Raw genomic sequence first — 22,508 nt, 5'->3', positions numbered from 1 at the left:
AATAGGCCTATAATGTGTCCGCTTACTTTTGGTGTAATTTTAAAGTTTTGCTGTTTCATTGCAAGTACATGAGATACGTGTAAAAGCAAAATGAAATATCCAGTGATATGTTAATACTGAATGTAATAAAAAGGTAAGTGGTCGTAACGAAACAAAGGAATAAGTTCACGTTAGTTGTACTGTAAGCTTATACTGTGAGCATGTGCATAACAACTCGTCCGTAAACTGGGTGGCTACGGCCTAGGCGACCGGGTTCGGTACCTTGAATGTCCAAACGCGCGTTTTATCTTCAACTCCACCAAAAAGTCTTCATGAAATGGCACTCAGATAAGGGGCAAATCTGGAAGTGAGCACCCACCTACTTACATGGCGTCATAACCCGGAAGACCACAACATGAAGTCCAAGAATAGTCCACTGATAACTAAAGTAACACGTTGAAAAAGGCCGCACCATAGCTCAAGCGGTTAGTCGTTGGCTTCCCACCGCGGCGGCCCGGGTTCGATGCCGAATCTGGACAAATGGGAATTGTGGTGGACAAAGTGGTGCTGGGGCAGGTTTTCTCCGAGTACTTCTGTTTCCTCTGCCAATCTTCATTCCACCAATTGCTCCACATTCACCCTCACCTATTATCTGGGGCTGGTACAATAGGCCAGAAGCGGCCGCAGTACAAGGGGCTTAGTCCCACCCCACTAGCAATAGAACTAAAAAGAAAAACACGTTGAAATATCCTGGCATTTATAATATCAAACAAGAAGAATGGTGTAAGATTTGAGGTTTTCACGGCGGTGACTATGAAGAATGCCATCTTCTGGGATGTGGCGCCGTGTACATACGAGTATAGTGTAAACTGACGTTTCGCAGGAAAGTATCGTCTCCATCTTCAGGGTAGTATAATCCGAGAGCGAGGAACCATCGTGAGCAGGTGGCTGCACCTCGAAATATGGTATGCCACGAAATTGGGAAAGTTCGTCCCTATGGAAATACGGTAAACGGCAATGGTAGAGATATAATTTTCTTTAAACTACGCAGTGTTACTCACTCTTTGAAGACGAAGAACGGCTGGAAAAAGAAATGTCCTGTGGCGCACAGTTTCTTTTACAACTTTTGGTGGTCGCAGAAAGTAACAGGAAACAAGAAATTAACTTCCTCCTGAAAAAAAACAAACAAACATACAAAATAACCACGAGCAGGCCTTGAATGTGCAAATTAAATATACAAGTACATGTAGAGTTCTCGAAGATGATGATAGCATCAGTTACTGTTCATGGTGACGCAGTTTCCGTTTTTAGAACACAAGGATGTTCAACGTAGGAGCCGGGATAGCGACTGGCTACGGTCTGGATGACAGAGGGGTCGCGGTTCAAGTCCCGGTAAGGTTAAGAATTTTCTCTTTTCCACGTCGTTCAGACCGGCTCTGGGGCCCACCCAGCCTCCTATCCAATGGGTACCGGGGACTCCATCCCCAGGGTAAAGCGGCCAGGGAGTGAAGCTGACCACTCATCTCCAACTAGTGCAGAGTTCAAGAAAATGTGGATCTATACATCCACTCCCCGATACTCCTTCATGCGCTAGTGTTTAATTAGTTAAGTATAGGGACAGCTTTACCTTAGGGGGTTCAACAAATTATTTCCTATTCCACACTGTAGGGTTATAAATTAATGCAAAAACACGTTATACACATATTTTTTATTTTTATAAATAAGACGCTTTCTAGCCCGCCTGTGTCGTATGCAACTTTGTCGGGCGTCCTGTTGCCTGGTAGTTTCCATCCTTTTATGTAATGTTTTGAACGCCTTCAGCGCTTTATTGTTCGTCTTTTAATTCGGTGTACTAAGTATAATTTGCGTTTCTAACAGCCTTTCGGGTCCCAGTTCCAGTATCACACTGAAGCTACTCGGTCGGTACACAAAACCCAGGTTCCGGTATCCGCACAATGGCAGTAGAGCAACTTCCGATTCAGACGTCATGATACCAATTTCATCCATATCCGTTCAGTTGCGCTGAACATACGCGTCTGCTTCCCACCAAGCCGTAATTTTAGGCTCCTCGTACACACATGACGTCAGAAGTAACTTGATTTCAAATACCTACGAGTTTCGTCCAAATCCTGGGATTTTCTTCCTTCTGCCTGTCATGAACAAACTCGGCCATCGGTCCATAAATGTTATGTAATCATTCAATGACTAAATGTCATCAAACCACAAAAAATCACACAGATATGAATCCAGGGCAAATGTTTTGTTCTGTAATGCTACCACGGCAAAGGTTTGCTTGAGGGAGTCCCTGTTGTAATCGTGGGAAGTATTCGTTCTTAAGAGTATTAGGCAGACATGCTGAACGCAAAAATTAGGGAAATCCAGTATCATCAGTCACAACAAGAGAGACTTTTTGATCGTGCTTTATTTGGCAGCGTTGTATGAAGGTCTTTTCAATCTTATATTTTCGTCCTCTCTTTGTTTCTTCGGCAGTAACCAGGCGCCATGGGCAACTGAGAGCTTAAGGTTAAGGTTAAGGTTCACTGCAGTGCACAAGTAACTGTACACAGCCACGGGCATGGCCGCCCACAGAGGGGCTTCCTCGCACAGTACTCGGCACTTTATTTACCTCATCACAAGTCATTAAAACAAGAAGTTTGTACTAAATGTAATGCATCAAGGAAAACAATGACTATAGGCATGCGCTTCGTGCTGAAATGCCGAACCCATTGTTAACCTGGAACCAAAGTTTTTATGAGGTCACTGATATACAGACTTGAATTCAAAGAACGGATCTGAAAATAAATAAAGATGCGATATTCTTAAGCATAATGAGCCTCGTGTGAATGCGCGAATCATAATTAAATACACACCACAGGGACCAGTGGTCATACAATAGTCCAGGGATCGTTCATGCCGGTCCACAAGTTGTATTAGAGGATATTTACCTTGCCACAGACGAAAGAAAATACATTTTATAATTACCTGCTCCATTTTTCGATTTATCTTAGCAACCACAGGGAAACCTATTTATGTTGATTACCTGTAACTCCACTACAATTAGGCCAATTTACAGAAAGTAATGTCAAATTTCCCATATGTGTCACGTGGTCAGCGCAACGAATCCCCACGGCCGCTAATTTCGGTTCTCTAAACCGGAGACGCTATTTCCTTGAAATAGCTTCTCAATTATCCTCACGAGGTTGAGTGGACCCCATTCCAGAAAATCTAGTAGTGCTGGAAATCGAAGCCGGGACCTATGGATCTGTAGCCAGGAAATCTGAACACTAGACCACAGAGGCGGTCTTTAATGAACGATCAAGAAATATAAATAGAGCAACCTTATAATAAACTGAATAACAAGAAATAGCACCATCTAATGGATTGTTACTTAAAAAAATATAGATCGGAAAGAAATCTGAGAAAGGACGTTCAGCAGGCACATATAAGGAGAGATGAGGAGAGATTCGTCTGCATAGACTGGTACAAAAAAAAAACTGTCGTGTTTCTGTTTGACCAAAATATAAAAGTTAAACTAGACGCAGAAACATGGCATGAAATCAAGACGGTGGACAAAGTGCAAAACACGGCGTTGGTCATGTGGTCTCGTGAAAAAGCGGCCAAATATGGCAGCTGGCGAACTTCGCAATTCTCACTGTAAATAGCATGTGTTGAACTAAAGGCCTGCTATACTCTTTATTTCCTCCTTGCCTCTGCGGTGTTTAACATTTTAAGAATTAAAGACTTCTGTACATATTCATATTTTTATATCTGATAAATAATGTCCGTGGTCTTCCTGCAAAAGACAGATGGGTTCACTCTCACAAACGGAGCAAGTTCAGGTTAGAAAACATATGCCTAATTTCCTATTGCAGACTTCCAGTCCTGCTGATCTTGTGTTACTGATGTCTCGTTAAGACAGCGTATATTTATAATCCGAAATTAAATCACAATTCGTTCATGCACTAGCGTTTTGGATTTGCGGTATATGAGCGTAACATTGTATCCTTGTGAAGTCAAACCCTTATATGTTACAGTTCATTATTCTTTCTGTAAAGAACATATTCTTTAAGTATAGATTCGGTGTAATTTAAATTTGTCGGGCATAACCTCTACATTTTGGATACTCGCCACGTTTTTAACTGTTGATTAGTAAACAATATTTCGTATAAAATATGTAGGTNGAAGATGGAGGCGCTACGTTCCTCCGAAACGTCGGCCAAAACGAAGAATACACGGTGCCTAAACCCAGAAGACAACTTTCTTCAATCTGTAGGTATGTTTATGATCTATCTCCACATCAAATTTCACAAGTTTAGCTCCTATGATTCAGTAGTTATCCCCATCAAACCGAATGATAACGCAGTTCTAATGCAGCTGCCATTTTCTTGCTTTACATTCCCGAATAAATAAAATAATAAAAGGTGCATATTTCTTGAATATGTTACTATACGCTTTTACGAAAATTATTTACGTGCATTTTACAAAACAGGGGTCCATACTGTCTAAACTTCCTGTACTGTTATAAAAACCACGGGTTTGTAAGTGAGAGTGGCAGAAAAATACTTCCAATTCCGGAAATGACGAAACAGCTCCTCACCATCAGACCGCTGAGGAGTCTATTCCGAGAACTCCAATAACAAAAAATAGTCCACAACGACCAGGAAAATCTTTTGGATTCTTATCGTCTCTTAGAAGTCTATTACTCAGAACAAGAAATAAATCGTATGACATCTACCAGCAAGACAATGCAAGATAGATATGCACATTGCCAGAAAGCATGCGCCCACATTATTCAGACCGTAACAGCCTCTTTCTAAGAACGTCAACTTAACAATGAAAACAGCGGCCTCCGTAGTCTAGGGGTAACGTTCCCACCTCATGACTCAAGGTACGCGGGTTCAAACCCGGCGGAGGTCGTGGAATTTTTAAGGGCGGAAAATTCAGGGAACAAGTCCTCCGGGAGGGACTTTAAGCCGTGGGTCCCATGTCGTAGATTTACGGCACGTAAAAGATCCTCATGTCTCTAGGAGACCTCTGAGCTAAATTTGGCAAAATGTTTCCTGCCCAAGTAGTTTCCAATGCCTCCGGTAGATGGGGGAAGTATTAGGTACCACTGCCAGAGGGGGGACCTCCCTGACAGAAAGGGACTAACTATTAGATACCACTGCCAGAGGAGGTTGGAACCTCGCTGGCAGAAAGGGGCTGATAGTAAGGACCAGTACCGGTAGGGTATGGAGACAGTAGAAATTAAAGGGGGACGCACAATGGACCATTAATCGGTCTAAGTGCATGGGGAAACCCACCCCCTCAATACGGAATACGGAATAACAATGAAAACGCTAAGTATGGGTGTCTGCCTTAGTCCAGACAAACTGAAAATTCATAACATTAGATAACCAAATAAATAGAGACAAAAATGTGTCTAGCATCACGTGAAACTGAAGACCGTCAGACAAGCTGGTCACAACACACTGAGATAACCTACCAAATTTTGTAACATACCTTATTCAGCGATACGATAATGTTATGGAACCATCTATGGAGAACTGTTAACTCTGAGTTCAGAGCACATACCTAATTTGGAGACGAATTTGGTTTCGTACGAGGAAGTATGGAAATTACTTTGTACGGAACGAAGACAAACAGAACACTGAAGAATGCACTAGAATTCAAACCACCGAGGGATGAAAACCATAGAAATCACAGGCATCCGATAAGAAGACAGAGAGACCAACTGCATCTGCAAACTTGACGAAAATAATTCGGATACAACATCGTATTGTGAAAACTGTTTCATGGTTCTTTCAGTATCGAGTTATGAGAGCTCCTGATGTCAGATGCGCTGCGACTGGCTACATTCCAGGCACAGGTGAAACACCTGTTGGCAGGATACAGTCATTATCGTTAGAGTGATCACTGTCCATGGGATGGTAACATACTTCCCGCTTTCGCTCTACAATGAAGACATCTTAATCGAAAATATTAGTCTGTACGAGGAAAATTCCCGTTTTCCTAAAGTCATTCACGGCAATTTTCACAGCTGCAGACCGTAAGTATGATTTAAACCCCAGCCCCCCACGTGCAGTTTGGTGGGATGTAACAATATGATCTGGACGTATTTCCAGCCACATGGTGACTTCACCGTAGTAACGCCTGAAGACGCTAGTGAATGAGACATTCAATGTTTGCACCCTGTCAGTAGAACGCGGGAATAAACACGCAACACACATGCCCTTGCTTGCAGCTTCTGTTGATGATGTCAATGTTTTTCGTGTAGGAGTAGAGTCCGTTCAAAATCAGAATGACAAGTTCGTACGAAATACGCTCAGCAATTGACACCAACTATAAACACGCATATATCCTGCCGACGAAAGCCGGAAGGATGACAGGCAGCAATGGTTGCCGATGGCACACGATCAAGGAACCCCAAGTTCACATTTTTTTTTGGGGAGAATGCCGATAATGGTGACACGAATTGTCCTGAGGCTCCCATGCATGCGGTAACAGGCATTAGACATCGCCTTCGTTAGAAGAGAGGCTGACAAACTGACGCTAACCTTTCAAGCTCATTACCTTCGTTGTACTGCCACACTGANCCAAGAATACACGACGCCAGATCCCAGAAGACGACTTTCTTCATAGTCATCGCCGTGAAAACCTCAAAACTTACAACTTTTTTCTTGTTAAAAAATGTATTTTCTCCATTTATATTTGAAGAATACAAAAAGGCACAAATATATTTTCCCGGGTAAAACCCTTCACTCCTGCAGCTGAACGCTACCTCTGGATTTTTCGGCGACAGAGATCCGGCTGCTTCTGCATGAACAGTTTCATCCGTCTCTCCCCTGCTGATTGCTTGCTTTCGGAGAATGGATGACTCGACTAGTTTCTGATATACCATTCGCTTAAGATCTTTTGTCCTTAGTTCGAAAGCTGGTTTTCCATCATAGCGGAACAATATATCAACTGATCTCTTGTAATGGTCCAGCTAAAACTGGTTTCCCTCCGAGCCTTCATTCCACAGATGCCTGTACATTATCTATGCACTTTCCTTCAAGTGATTTCTTATTGTAGATCGAGGCATACTGAAGTTTCGATACGCCTCAAGCGTACCTATTTCTTTCTTTTTAACCGCTCCAGTAACCTTCAACGTTGCTTCTAGGTTCCCCAAGTTCTTTTTGTCTTACTCATCACCTGCACAGTAGAGGGAAAGAACCGAAGCAAGCATTATCACATGGTGCACCTATAACAAAAAGTGGAAGAAAAGCAAAGGCTCCTAATATAGCAGATAGGTTTTGCTGAGTAAACGGTACCTGGCTCCGTCGTGCTAGAAGAAGTGTCAACACACTTTCTTGCATCTGTTTAATAGTAATCATCAATGATATTATCAGAATACATACCTTTCTTGTGGGGGATGTACGATATATTCAGTTGCTCACGAAGTTTACAGTTTTCGCTAAAACTGAATTGCGCTTTGCGACAAAACAAAACGTCAAGCCTTCACAACCCTTAAAAAACTAATAATGACTTTGTATTGATTTATGTATATTGTCAATAAAGAGCTGTGCTTACTTGGTTCGATACAGACACCAACAGCATTCGAAGATGGGAGACACAATTAATACAATTTGTGCGACGTACTAAAGAACTTGCATTTCCATCAAAATATTGACTTTCAACTTTTGAAACTAAAATACTTCTTCTCACTTATACACACCTTAAGAAAATAAAGGGTGATAAAGATGTGTATTAGTAACAACGCCTGAACACTGCCAAGGATCCGGCTGAACTGTTTCACGAGTCGTATTTTATCCACCCCTGTTCTTAAGCACACGTACCGGTACGTGCCCTTCAACAGAAATTGCTTCAAGTGAAGGGTGTTTCCTCTCGAAATTTTCACGGACATTGATGATGGTGTATTTATTCTAAAGGTGCGTCACAGTACTTCACGAGAAATTCCTCGCAATACTCGAGACATTGTCCTGTTTCCATTCGCGTACTTTAGACGATGAACCCTGTACCTTGAATAGAAATGTATTCCATCATTGTACACAAGAACTGACCAATAGCACAGGAAATATAAACTAACAAGAAATATGTCCGCAATCGCAAATACCTGTTGCAGAACTCAAGCGGCGTACGAGGGTATTTCACTTATTGGTTCACAGTATTTTAGGTTGATTTAACATAATTACGTAATGACAGAGCCATCTACGAAGAGAAAATAACTTAATTCTTCGTGTTCCTAATTACTGAGATAATTTTAGAGCGTAGTTGGTTGAGGCACTATGCTACAAGCCGGAAGATCGCGGGTACGATTCCCGATGAAGTCATTGGTTTTTCTCAATTAATCTAATCCTTCCAGCCGCATTACGGACCTTGGGTCGTCTCAGCCTGTAACAGAAATGACTAACAGGAATCTTCTTGGAGGTAAAGGGCGGCCGGANGGCACTATGCTACAAGCCGGAAGATCGCGGGTACGATTCCCGATGAGGTCATTGGATTTTTTTCAATTAACCTAACCCTCTCAGCCGCATTACGGACCTTGGGTCGTCTCAGCCTTTAACAGAAATGACTACCAGGAATCTTCCTGGGGGTAAAGGGCGGCCAGAGCGTAAGGATGACAACCTCACCTCCATCTGTGAGTCGACTGTCCAGAGAAAATGTGGGAGACTGAATGTCTCACAACCCTTTGGGTATTCACGGCCTGTTACAGGGATAACTTTACCTTTTTCACTCGGAAAAAATATAATTTAATGTAAAATGGTTCCCTGCGTTGTGCTTCTTCTTTCATGAAAATGGCCATCTTTATTGGAATAAGAGACAGGCCTACTGTCATTTACAAAAGACTTTAGTTCTTACACAATTAACTTGCTCGGAGCTGGTACAGCCTATATCACAGGCTAAAAACTCCGAAGAACATATTAGTTCCTAGTTTATTTCGGCTTTTTCTAAACGACAGGGATTTACATATATTGAGTTTTTCAGGGCGCTAATCATTTAGGCTGTGGTTATTCCGGACTTCAGGGCCGTGTAGTATCGGAGGTGGTTACAAACGTTCGGGGAAAGACAGAAATAACCTAAATCGTCGAATAAAAATTACAGGTTGGCTATGAATGCTGACTTACGAAGAACGGGGGTCGTACGTTTTTGGGTGTTCTGTATGAACTTCGAGAAAGGTAAAGAGGAAAATCACACACACACACACAAAGGCGGGTAGCCAGTATTCCGGCCTAGATTAGAATCAATGGAATTTCGAACACAACGCAGAAGTTCTAACCACTTCTGTACCACAAAACAAGTGATATGGCTCTCAGATAATGGAGTACGATATTTAACGAGGCTGCTTCAACTGAAGTATCATAAAGTGCTGAAATATATGAGAATGATGGATACAGAGGACTGTGTTTAGTTTCAAGGTACCATCTCGTCATTCGTATGGGGATACTGAGGAAACCCAGAGAAAGCCTTAATAAGGATATCTCTAAACAAGCCGAAATTCTAAGTGGCTACCTTCCGAATATAGCGTTATCCCGTACATCAAGTCATTCGGTGCCTGGCTCTTTCACGTTTATTTAAAATATTCCCACGATCCTTCTTCCATATCACATATAAGCTAGGCATCTTAATTACACACGCAGATACAAGCCAGCGGCCCGCGGGGGAAAGCCAGCGACTAACCACCTGAACCATGGTGCGGCCCGTCTGTCAGCGTTCCTCCTCTGTTTGTGTTGTCACGTGTGGGTAGTGGCCTTGCAACGGGCTGATCACCCGTCCAAGGAGACCTATCAATTATCTGTAGGATATACAGTACCAGATTAATCCCGAATGGGAACCGGCTACAGGGCCCAAAGAAGTAAGAAGAAACTACAGTCTACACATGGAAAGCCGTTACGTCAACATAACGACTATGCAAAGCCCGAGGTGCCAGCAACACAGCACCACTTAACGTCAGATTAAAAAATTTTCTGTTATTAGATGTTCGAAAAATTTGTAATTTTTTATTCTGTAGTATTTTCAAACAAACAGATATTTGCCGTGCAAATATGTGTTTAGTTTTAGGTCTGAATGCAATAGGTAATGAACTGCAGAAGTCAGATATGCACAATTATGTATGGAGACAGATAATAAAACTACCAACAAATTCTGTATACACAATTCATGTGTTAATTATTACAACAGTCACGATGTACAATTCTGAGGTCATATTTGCAAAATGTAATGTAATCTGTACCAGTAAAACTTTCACATAGAAATGGATCACTGAATTGTAAAATTATTATTTCGCAATTCTTGCTAACCTCGCCGCACAGAATGAAATACCTGAAGGAAAGTACCGATCTAAGTTCTCAAAACTGCTTTTTGAGAGACAGCTCTAGTAATATATTATGGCATTAACAGACTGCCTTCGCCATTAAGTAAACAAAAGGAGTCCGCAAAACAAAAACGGAACCGGCTTCAAATGCACAGCCATTCCTGGTCACAACCATGGCCTACTCTGGATTCACGTTATATGACTGACAGACCAGGGTCATTCCAATATGGATTCTTCGTCGATTTATATCTCTGTGACATGGTGGAAAGTATTTAAAGCCAGTTTTAAAAAACACGGAGGTATAAATAACAAGACTTATGTGTGTGCGTGCGTGTACGTATTTGTTATAGCCTATTGCCTCAAATGTAAGTCTAAATTTCTAATAAACATGTCTCAGTACTGAAAAGTAACGTTAAATTCTTGTTCAGTTTCAAGCATTTTGAACCTTGAAACCAATTTCAGATATGCACTGTAGGGTGTAGTAAGGCGAAGAGAACAGAATCTACAAATATTATGTTTCTGGACATTATCCGTCATCTTGGCTGTATCTAAAAACCATCCTGTTTATTTTTCAAAATACAACTTTCGGAGACTGGATTCTGTCTGGGTTCTCTGGAGATCGGGACTAGCTCTAACGATTGGGCCCAACTGAGTTATGTATTGAAAAATAAAGTCCAGAAACATAATATTCGTACTAATGTACCATCGTCACAAACTTTTAGATCCTAGCAGGATCCAATTATACCAGAAGACAAAAAAACAATTTGGGACCTAGTGAGAGACAAAGTGGCGATATTGCGACGGAAGAAATGTTCTTTCACGAAATGTTTTCCTTAAATATTCTTCAAACCATTAAAGACATATGGCCCTCGCCTTAATTATTTTTCGAAACTATCTTAATTGTGTTGTATTTTAGCGTCCTGTTGCACTGATTCTCGTCCACGATATGTATGTATTGACCGTCTTCTAGCGCATACAATCTCACTTGTCACTTCACTACATGTTTCGGCATCACTGTGCCATCCTCAGGTGTGTTATTTACGTTAAACTACTGCACTGTTTGCCATCATGTGTCGTTTATAAAATGATTTAAAATGTATATTCTTCATGTACTATAATAAAATTTATATATATTAAAATGTATATATGAGACAAACTCCGTCTTAAGTGCAACAATTTTATTGTAGTTCTTTCTTCTTCCCTTCCTCCACACTACATGTTTCGGCCCTAAATGGCCATCATCAGATGTGTATTCTTACGTAGCTGCTACACTGCCCGTAGTTTAAAATTTAAATTTTAAAATTTTAAAATACATACAATTGGAAAGACTGCTGATTTTAAATTTTAAACTACGGGCAGTGTAGCAGCTACGTAAGAATACACACCTGATGATGGCCATTTAGGGCCGAAACATGTAGTGTGGAGGAAGGGAAGAAGAAAGAACTACAATAAAATTGTTGCACTTAAGACGGAGTTTGTCTCATATATATTGTGTGAGTGTAACAGGATGCTTAAATATAATATATTAAAATCTGTTAAGATTTATCATCTTATACGTCTTATTTCAAACTCGCGTATTATATTATTCTTCCACTATGGGAGTCGTTCTTCCTATATTTTGTGTATATTGTGTCTTGTGATGTGTCCTTTCTTGGCTGTGTCTGTTCGTTGTCACTTTTTATTTTAACATCCACGTAAGCAAGCACTCTCATTGTTTAAAACACACGAGTCATACTTCACAAGGAACAACTACAGAGTGAATATCACTGTACAGTTTAGCAGCACACACCGAAACGATGCTCCGATCCCAGGACACAGATATCGCTTTTATCTAGTGACTTAGGAAAGGAACTTCCGGAAATGAAACACAGAACAGTGACTCGACAGAACGGATTACATCGGTCATGTTTCGATACATCGTTCACCAAACGTCGCGCTAGAGAGGGCAACACACCTCATTCCTATTCTGGAGGTCTCTGGTTAAAGTCTCGTCATATAAACTGGCTCCCTATTCTGATTGAAGCTTTCCATGCACTTCCTCAATCCCTCAAGGTAAATGATGAGTCAGTATCTCACATTACGCCAAGATCACTTCCTTCCAAATTCATACCACCTTATTATTCACTAATCGTCCCACTATTCCACGCTATACAGGTACAGTCTGAGCTGACTTACTTACTTATGGAACTAAGCCCTTCTTGAGAAGCCAAATCTGCAGCTACTCAAGACTTCCCAGCATTTTATGGAAACAGAAGGCTCATTACAGTGTTCGCAAGAGCCCTCCACAGGTCCCTATCCTGAGCCAGATCAATCCAATCCTGTCTCTCTAAGATCCATTTTAATAATGTTCACCCACCTATGACTTGGTCTTCCCAGTGGTCTCTTCCCTTCTGGCTTTCCCACCAATATCCTATACACATTCCTCATCTCCCCCATTCATGCTATATGCTCTGCCCACCTCATCCTCCTTGACTTGATCATTCTAATTATACTTGGAGAAGAGTATAAGTTATGAAGCTCCTCATTATGGAGTTTCCTCCTGACAGCGTCTGTAATTAAACCATAAACATGTCTGCATAAATAGAGCCTACAGTGCTGTAAAATAAGGGAATAAACCGATCCCATGGTATATGAATACATGCATGGGCATATCTTATAGTTTATTCACAGCTAGTGAATAAATTAATGAACACGGAGATTCATTACCGCGTTCGAAGAAAGTATACTACTGGAAATCAACCTATACTAATGGAACCGGTACATACCATGAAACCCCATTTCTCTATAAATCTATTTCCATGGTGAAGAATCTCTTTTGAGAAGCTAATAGTAAAAGTAAAGTAAAGCTATCCCTATACCAGGCCGTGAAGACCCATAGGGTCGCGAGCCTTACGCGCTGGCCGCGCTTTGCTCCTCAGGAAAATTATTTAACTAATTCCTGGTACTCATTTCTGTTAGAGGCTGAGTAAACCCCAGGGCATAGTGCGGCTGGAAGGATTAGTTCAACTGAAAAAAATCCAATGACCTCATCGGGACTTGAACTCGCGACCTTCCGGCTTGTAGCATAGCTCCTCAACCACTACGCCATCGCGCAGTTCGAGAACCGGTAGAGTCAAGAATTTTCTCTTCTCCAGACCGGCTCTGAGGTTGACCGAACCCGCTATCCAGTGGGTATCAGAGTTTTTTTCCTTGGGGGTAAAGTGACCGCCCCGGTGAAGCTGACCACTCACCTCCAGCTAGTGCCGAGGTCAAGTACGATGTATACATCCACTCGCCCATACGCCTTCATGGCGTAGTGTTTAATTAGTTAGGCACAGGGACAACTTTACCTTGTTTTACCTTCGCCTCCCATCTACCCATAAGGATCCTAGATGTTCTCTTCCCATAAGCCTACGGTTTACCAACAGAAGTTCTGTAAGCGTTTCTCATTTCCCTCATGCGTCACATACGGCCTGCAATATTTTTATACTACTGTAACCTCAGGCATAAATTATAAGTTACGAAGCTCCTCATTACATTACAAACAGCAGTATCTATTCCCCTATTAAAAATTAACATGGATACTTCATGATGAGACTCCGCCATTGAAGAGAATGAGACAGCACTTTTACAAACGATCGGTCGTGAAATCATGTACCGTGTAGGTAACAGAAGACATGCACCCTACTTGTCGGTCGTCCTCTGACCTCAAGCTCCTCAAGCTCTTAGGGAAAGCGGATACAACTCATTCACCACTACCCATGATGTCATCAATAATGCAGACTGTACGGGTTCTCGTTCATTGGTCGCTAATGACGTCATGGGCGGAGCTGCAAGAATAATTAGTTATGGTGGGGATACAAAACTTCGAACGACTTAGTTTACAAGATTTTTTTATTGCTAGTGGGGTGGGGCTAAGTCCCTTGTACTGCGGCCACTTCTGGCCTAAGGTAGTATACAAGACAGCTCAAGCGGTTAGTCGCTGGCTTCCCACCGCGGCGGTCCGGGTTCGTTCCGGGTCTGGTCAAGTGGGATTTGCGGTGGACAAAGTGGCGCTGGAGCAGGTTTTCTCAGAGTATTTCGGTTTCCCCTACCAATCTTCATTCCACCAATTGCTCCACAATCACCGTCACCTATCATCTGGGGCTGGTACAGTAGGCCAGAAGTGTCCGCAGTACAAGGTACTTAGTCCCACCCCACTAACAATAATAATAATAGTATACAAGATGGAAACAATTCTGGCAAGACACTTGAAAAATTAAGAGTACGATCTTCTGAGTTGTAACGCCGCGTGGTTGTGGAAATGCCCGACGTCTAGGAGGAACATATCGCCTCCATATTCAGGGATCTCCTTGTCGCCAGCTTCTTGCTGATTTGTTGCTTGGCTTTACTCTTAGACACTGGAGATTGAGGCGAAACGTCGGGCTCTTTCCTACCAACACGGCGTTACGATCCAGAACACCGTCCTCCTAATAGTCACCACTGTAACAACCTCAAATCCAACATGTGATGAAGTATTCAAATTTCGTGGTCTCGAGCAATGTTCACACCACAGGTAACAGGTCTTCATGTAAAGCGTCCCTCGCTGTAGTCTTAATTTTAACTAAAACTGTAACGTGTAGACAGATTTTAAAACTCAGCAATATCAGATTTCATGCAAATCCGATTAGCGGTTCTAGAATTGTTACATGTGAACAAGCGAAAAGATAAACATGGAGAAGTGAATTGCGCATTTCTGCAACATATCGTTAAGAACTCGTCAAAAACAGAAGTGATCCGAATATTAATGATGAAGCATACTGTCACGTGATACCGTGTGATTAAAGACGGGACTTATATTGGTAATTTGATTTACGGAATATTTACAGATGGTAACTACATGTAACTCTAGCGCTATCGCTAATTCACACACTCTACAATTCAGTACAGCACGTACTAAGTCTTCTCAGTCTGCTGTCTCTTCACCAGACGTTGCCTGGTAACGGCTTTCAACGCCGTAGATCCCTCAACTTCATTGTTCATGCCCTTACTGGCCGGCGACCGTCTCACAACTAACTAAACTTTAGACCTGTCCTGCTTATAACACATCGGTACGGTCCGCGCAGAGAACGCCGCTTCCCAGTTTGTTCCTTGTGTTAGGAATCGGTTGCCTAGCAACGGGACTTGTTTATAGAGTCATTACTTCGCAACGGGCAAACATGCTGGAATATTAAACGCCGTGTGGAGAGGTTGCATCAAACAATCCGTGTAGAAAGGCTGTATCCAGCAGCCCGTAACGCAGGATTACAAGAGTCCTGGCGAACAGACTAGGATATGTTGGAATGACAAATCTCATTCAAACAGAAAAGTGAATTTTTGTAGTCACTGCAGCCCATCAGGTGTTTTTCTTTCATGTTCATTTTAATAGTATCTTGCCATAAACGCCTAGCTCTCTCAAGTGATCTCTTCCCTTCAGCCTCTCCAACTAAAATTCAACGTGCAAGTCACATCTCCCTCATGCGTGCTACATGTCCCGCTTAGCCTATCCTCCTTGGTTTGATAACACTAACAAAGTTTGGTGAAGAGTAGTAACTATGATCAGGCAATTTGTTCCTCCTGCTTAGGTCCGAAAGGTATAAAAGCGTGGACCGAATTCATACTGCTCATCACAGAGATCAATGGCATGCTCTTGTGAACACGAGAATAAACCTACCGGTTTCACAAATGAAGCAGGCGTCTATTACTTTCTCCTCAAGGACCCTGCACCACAGTCTGTTGTTACTTGCCTGAGGACCACACGAAGAAATTTGAAGTAACTTTTCCTTCTACAAGTCAGACTACGTGATAAATCTCATAACCAGCGCACAACGCACGCACTCTCAAGCGTGTATTTTATATTGCTGCTGGGATGTCCAAATTACACGACAGATCTAAAACCCTGCCAGATACAAGGCTACATAGGTTGCTCAAGGTAAGTCAATCTTATTCCCATTGTCATCATTTTATTTAGCTTAAAAATGCTTGTATGGTCGGCAAATGGTGCAACTTTTCCGCCTTTAGTTATTAGGATTAATGTAGTGGGGAAGGGACAAAACAGTCTTGAATATAACACAAAAAAGCAAACTGATGACTCAAAAAACGTTAAGGAAAACATACACCGATCATTATTTCATTACATTTCCCCTGGACAGGGTGACTCACCGTCAGGTATCGGAAGTTCACAATCAGTGACTATCTCAAATTATAATTCCAGGCTTTGTCAGTAGAGAAGAAATTTGTTGACTTGAAAACAATATTTCATATATAGTCACGAAGGTACGTGTGTACTCTCCATACAAATTTCACATTCTATGCTCCAATGGTCTATTAATCACAGTCATCTAAAAAAAAGTCATAGACAATTTTCACACTACAGCCATATTGCTATTTTAATTTCTATAAAAAATAATGCTTAAACAAAATTTACATATTTTTCTAAGATCTGCAACAACACATCACGTCGGGTCTCTACAATAAATGGCGTTAGTGTCGCTTCCACCTGACGGGTTTCCGCGTCAGCTATGCTATTATTCGTGAATGAAGGAATTATGACGCTGAGATAACCTCCAATGGCATAACGTCCATATCGGTTCACTGATTCAGACGTTGAAAGGGGACACGAGAAGACATATACTTTCCTTAAGAAATGGAAGTAGACAAAAACGGTTTCTGCCAGTTACTTCACACGACTGTGAAATGTGTTACCTTGCTCGCAGGGAGACACACCACTTACGGGATGATACCTACACTTCAGAGGGACCATATAAGCAGGGAGTGGGAAATATTACACAACGTCATTGACACAGATCAAGATATTAAGGTAGTCATTCCAGAACGGTGGTTTTTATGTGGTTCAGGTGGCGGAAATAGTAAAAGTTTACAGAATGTGACGAGGAAGCCTCATGACAGGAAGGAAATGGAAGGACATTAAAACGAATCCTAGGAAGTAGATATAATGGGATGTAAACCGTCGTGTCCAACAGCGAGCACTACTCTTAACGATACCAGTGTTCAAAACTTACTTAAAAAGCTTTTTCTTTTATTGCTAGTGGGGTGGGACTAACTCCCTTGTACTGCGGCCGCTTCTGGCCTATTGTACCAGCCCCACGTGATAGGTGAGGGTGATCGTGGAGCAATTGGTGGAATGAAGATTGGCAGGGGAAACCGAAGTACTCGGAGAAAATCTGCCCCAGCGCCACTTTGTCCACCACAAATCCCACTTGACGAGACCTGGGATCGAACCCGGGTCGCCGCGGTGGGAAGCCAGCGACTAACCGCTTGAGCTATGAGGCGGCCCTACTTAAAAAGGTTACTGGCCGTCGAAAGCAAGGTGCTTACGTAATTGAACGGAATTATCCCCAACTAGCTGGAAGGATGCCAATCAGTGATGCACAGGATACCTAAGTGAACTCATATTTGCTTTACGGTGAATTTAACAGCGCCTCTAAGTGGACCCCTTGTTGCAACGAAGTGGGGAGTCTTCAGACTGCAGGTGCAGCAGACGGCCTACAGACTTGGAAAGCAGCTGTGAATATACTGAATAAGCAGTCACGGATAACCGACAAGGGGCAATTCTCCGACTTGATGGTTGGGAGGGAGTCTAACAATTCTCGACACAGAAAATGCGTGTTCCAAACTTCCATGAAATTTTTTAAACGATCTCATTTGGCTCAGCACTCACTCCAGTGGTGCGCTACTCTTGTGCACACGGTAATAAACCTTCGGGGCCCACAGAAGGCGGGGAACTTCTTGAGCAGCTGAGTGACTATGAACTTCTCAAGAAAGACTGAGCACCATTGAGTTACCTCAGTGTCTACCATTATTACTGAATAATGAATTGGAAATTACGCAGAAACGGTATGGCTTAAGGTTATAAACCGGAGTTTGCCGGGAGGACTGAGGAAACCCACGCATAACCTAAAATAAGACAGCCTGCATTCGAGATGAAATTTGAACCCGGGACATTATAAATATCCTCTGCAGCAGTTATGGCATTGTAAAATGGAAAAAAAGAGGGAAAAGGGGGGAAATGGGGGAACATACAACTGGCGAGGCTGGGCGCATAGGTAGTCATCAGAATTCGGTTTTCGGTAATATCATATAGGGTGAAACTGAAGGACGGGAAAAGAGGTCATTCCAGAGGTATCCTAGAGCCGGTTCGCAACGATCGGTGGAACCGAAGCCGAAAACTTCGAATTCGTCGTGTGTGACCCATCGGACACCATTAAGGAGAGATACACACAACACGAAGAAATATGTTCCTGTTTTAAATTCTGGAGGGCAGACCGGCGTGTATAACAATCGAGCATGCGAACGGGTAGTTAAAATTTTGCCGCACGAGCGTAAGAGAGTTGCAAACGTTTGATGTAAGTCGCCTGGCGGTCGAGGGAAACCAGCTCTTAGAACAACAGTGCTAATCGTATATGCGAAATAAAAGCAGTGTCGTGGTTTTGGGGGGGGTCCTTGCACTTCATTTCTCTCTGTCAGACTTCACATATTTAAGCACGAGAAACGGCTCCTCCGAGAACACTTCATGTAAGACTACAGACCGAACATCGCCTTTCTGCCAAGATTCCTTCTGGTCTGCATTCACTACTTACAGAACAATACACCGCAACATCAACACTGATGGGAACTATCTACGGTTCTTGTGGGGATCCCCCAAGCAGGCTTGGTCTACTTCCTTTTGACGTCATTACTACTGGGACAGTCCCACCAAGCGCGAAGAATTCGAACACTTCCCAGTCGTGTACCGTGTAGCCACGTTAGAAACAAATCTCAGTACGTTTTTTCCCCCACCAATCACAGCGCGAACAGTGGGATTCATTACAGGTTCTTTTTGTCAAACAAAAATAAAACAATCTCAGACAAGAACAAGTTTCCTTATCTTCTAAAAGAAAACATCGATTTTGGGCAAAGAAAATACTCGAAAAGTAACCCGACCCCTCTCAACCCCGGCGTTTAATATAACATTTATGGCAGTTGTGACTGCACATATTCAAAATCCACATCATCTATATACAATAATCAAAGTCAAATTACAGTGCTCAGTCCTGTCACAACATGAGCGAAACACACTACTACAGTGAAACCTGTGACGTTTGGCCACCAATGTAAACAGACTGTCGTTACTGGACGTTCACGGACCTGGTAGAATGGTATTTATTTCCACATGACCAACCAACGTTCTTTAACTTGGCCGCCTGTCCATCTCGGATTTCATACTGGTTCCTTACATATTGTACGAGTAATGCTATGTTGGACTCAAATGACCGATCTTTCTGTACCAGTCGCTAGAAATACCCATATAAACCTTTATGCGCATCTCCCAAGCACGCACACTACCTGCTGAACACCCTTTATCCTCTTTCTCTGCCACAAATAGTTAAACTACTAAACGATGAACTCGCACTGCTATTCAAGTCATGCTGCATTTTGTAATTCTGATCGTTCCTTAAAATTCATAGTACAAACCGCCTTCTCACATTCGCGAATAAACCCACTGATTAAATATAAAGTAGGCATATGCATCGTAGTCGATCCCGTAGTCACAGGGTATAAAACAAAATAAAGTGCTTCAAGAAGCTCAACAGTGTGGCAGAAATAACAGAACACAACAGTTTAGCGTGAAGTCACTGTAGACAGAAAATGGGAAATTCAAACACAATTTCCTGAATGTTGGCCGCATCTGAGTGGAACGACAGGTGGCAAAAACAAGTTCCATTACATATATTTTCGTACATACTTTATAATGGAGCAGCGAGATTTCTGTTCACACTACGTTTAAATTTAGAAGCTACTGAGTGTGTACGGCCCCTTATCCAATGGGTACCGGGGGTAAAGCGGCAGGGGTGTGAAGCTGACCACTCACCTCCATCTAGTACCGAGGTCAAGAAAACGTGGATCTACACATCCACTTCCTCATATGACTTCATGGCATAGTGATTAATTAGTTAAGCACAGGGACAACTTTATCTTTTTTTAACCTTTTACTGAGAGTGCATACCAATTTCAATATCGCTCCAAAACGAGGATATTAAAAAAAACGATGAAAGAGTATGTACTAAATTCATCTACCTCAGGAAATGGTTGTCTTGCGGACGCGGTGATGAAACTTCAGCTTCCGTAAAATGCGGGGACTTCCTTGGCTAGCTAGCTGACTGACTGTTAGCTCTCCTACGGCTTTGCTCCCATGTAGATATTTCAAACAGCTATGGCGAGACCTACTTCTGAAGCATAGACAGCTTCCAAATGCATTCCTTGCAACTTTGCATCCCTTGTTAGCTTACTTTGCTTCACTCACTCACTCACTCATTCACTCATGCAGCCGAGCCCTTCTTGAGGAGCCGCCAATTGTGCAGCTACTCAAGAACTTCCCAGCATTTTATGAAAACCGAAGGTTCATTACCGTGTTCACAAGAGTCCTCCACTGGTCCCTATCCTGAGCCAGATCGATCCAGTCCATACCATCCCACCATATCCAGCTTATTTCCCTATGTGAATAAAAGTTGGCTTATGAAACCTACTTCCTGTCTGTGTGTCTGTATGTGTAACCCCACAGAACTTTTGAATGTCTTAACCAATCTTTAGGAAATTTAATACATATATCATGCACCTGAGCCCATCTCAAAGGCGTACTTCATAAATTCCTCCCTTCAGTAATATCAACATCACAACTTCTCGAATTCATGAGGCAAAATTTTCATATTAGTTGAACGCCTCTACCAATCTTCAAGAAACCTGGTACGTATATCACGCCATACGAAGTCATCTCAAAGCGTACTTCATAAATCCCTAGCACCAGTAACAACTCTGCAGCCTCTCAAATTACGTGTATATTGTGTTGACTTAATTACGCACACACACAGTGCAGTTTCTTTCTGCCTGTCATATCTTACGAGGGACAGTCAGTAAACAGGCCACAAATGGAAGTAAAACAGCTGTAATGGGCATAATAGGTATTCTGTATGTATCACTAGGTAGCAGCACAGTCCAGCTTCATGACAGTCTAGGTAATGGACGCGCAAGCGCATGTTCAGAGGCTTGATTCAGTAGTCAAAATGGCGACCGCGCTTGAGGTCTACCGAAGAGCAGCGTTGTGCGCTTCTGTGGACAAAAGGACTCAATGCAAAGGATATTAATAACAGTTTCCTGTTTACGATGTGAATTGTTTGTCGTGTAAAGCAGTTCACAACTACGTCCAGAAATACTCTCAAGGACCTTCGAAATTCAAAGATGGTGCTCGACCAGATTGACCTGTTCAGATTGCAAAAGAAGCAAATATGTAGCGGGTGGAAGAGTTGATTTGATCTGACAGGAAGACAACGATATACAGTACAGCAACCATGCTAGGGCGTTCCAATGGTTTAGCATACAGCACAATGCATGATCGCCCGAAGTTTCGGAAAATGTGCTCACGGTGGGTGTCCAGAGAACTGAAGGATCGAGAAAAAATTAACCGAATGGGTCTTCCTTTGTAACATCTGTTACGGTATGCAGATACCGCAAAAGAGTATGCTTAAAGGGATTGTTACTGGGGACGAATCGTGGGTGCATCATTGCCAACCCGAATCAAAGCGTGTTCAGCGCAAAGGAAAAATCCCAGTTCACCTTCAACCAAAAATCTCGAAGTGTAAGATTACGTCATTAGCTGGGAAGGTTATGCTTATGGTGTCTTGGGATTCTCAGGGAGTATTGTTAGCCAATTTTCAAAAGCGTGGTGAAAATGTGCATTCTGCATCGTACTGTGAAGTTCTGTTGAAGCTTCAGGATGCACTTCTATATGTATAATATAAACCCCGTCGTAAATGTAACACTTTATTGTAGTTCTTGTCCCCCTTCTTTCACACTACATGTTTCGGCCGCAACCGGCCATCATCAGGTGTATTTCACTTCACGTAGCTGTCACACTGCACTCAATATTAACATTTAAACTCCAGATTTCATTTGTTCATTGCTCTGTCGTCAATCGGCCTTGTCGATTTTTATATTTAAAATCTTTATTAATATTTACGCGTCGATTGGTTTAAATTTTGTGTTTTATTTCCCAATTTAGTTTTAATATTTTCTGCAACTCGCAGAAAACATCCAGGTCAACTGGCATGAGTGGTACTACTTCATCATGACAATGCCAGACCCCATACAGCCCGAGTAGCCCAGGAGAGAATTCAAGTACTCGTACAGTGGGAACTTTTGAACATCCGCCTTACAGCCCCGA

General features: G+C 42.3%; 1 protein-coding gene across 1 annotated transcript in view; it reads right to left on the bottom strand.

Moving 5' to 3' along the window:
• The window catches only part of LOC111867569 (ribonuclease P protein subunit p25-like protein), a 145,127-nt gene that overhangs the window by 119,435 nt on the left and 3,184 nt on the right, over positions 1-22,508 (bottom strand). The window contains exon 2 of the mRNA XM_023857552.2: positions 1,041-1,150. The gene's annotated coding sequence lies outside the window, so the exon portion shown is untranslated. The remainder of the gene's footprint in view (positions 1-1,040; positions 1,151-22,508) is intronic.

This window comes from Cryptotermes secundus, unplaced genomic scaffold (genome assembly GCF_002891405.2).
Source record: "Cryptotermes secundus unplaced genomic scaffold, Csec_1.0 scaffold480, whole genome shotgun sequence".
In the NCBI taxonomy this organism is placed as follows: domain Eukaryota; kingdom Metazoa; phylum Arthropoda; class Insecta; order Blattodea; family Kalotermitidae; genus Cryptotermes; species Cryptotermes secundus.
This window is presented reverse-complemented; position numbering and strand designations above follow the sequence as displayed.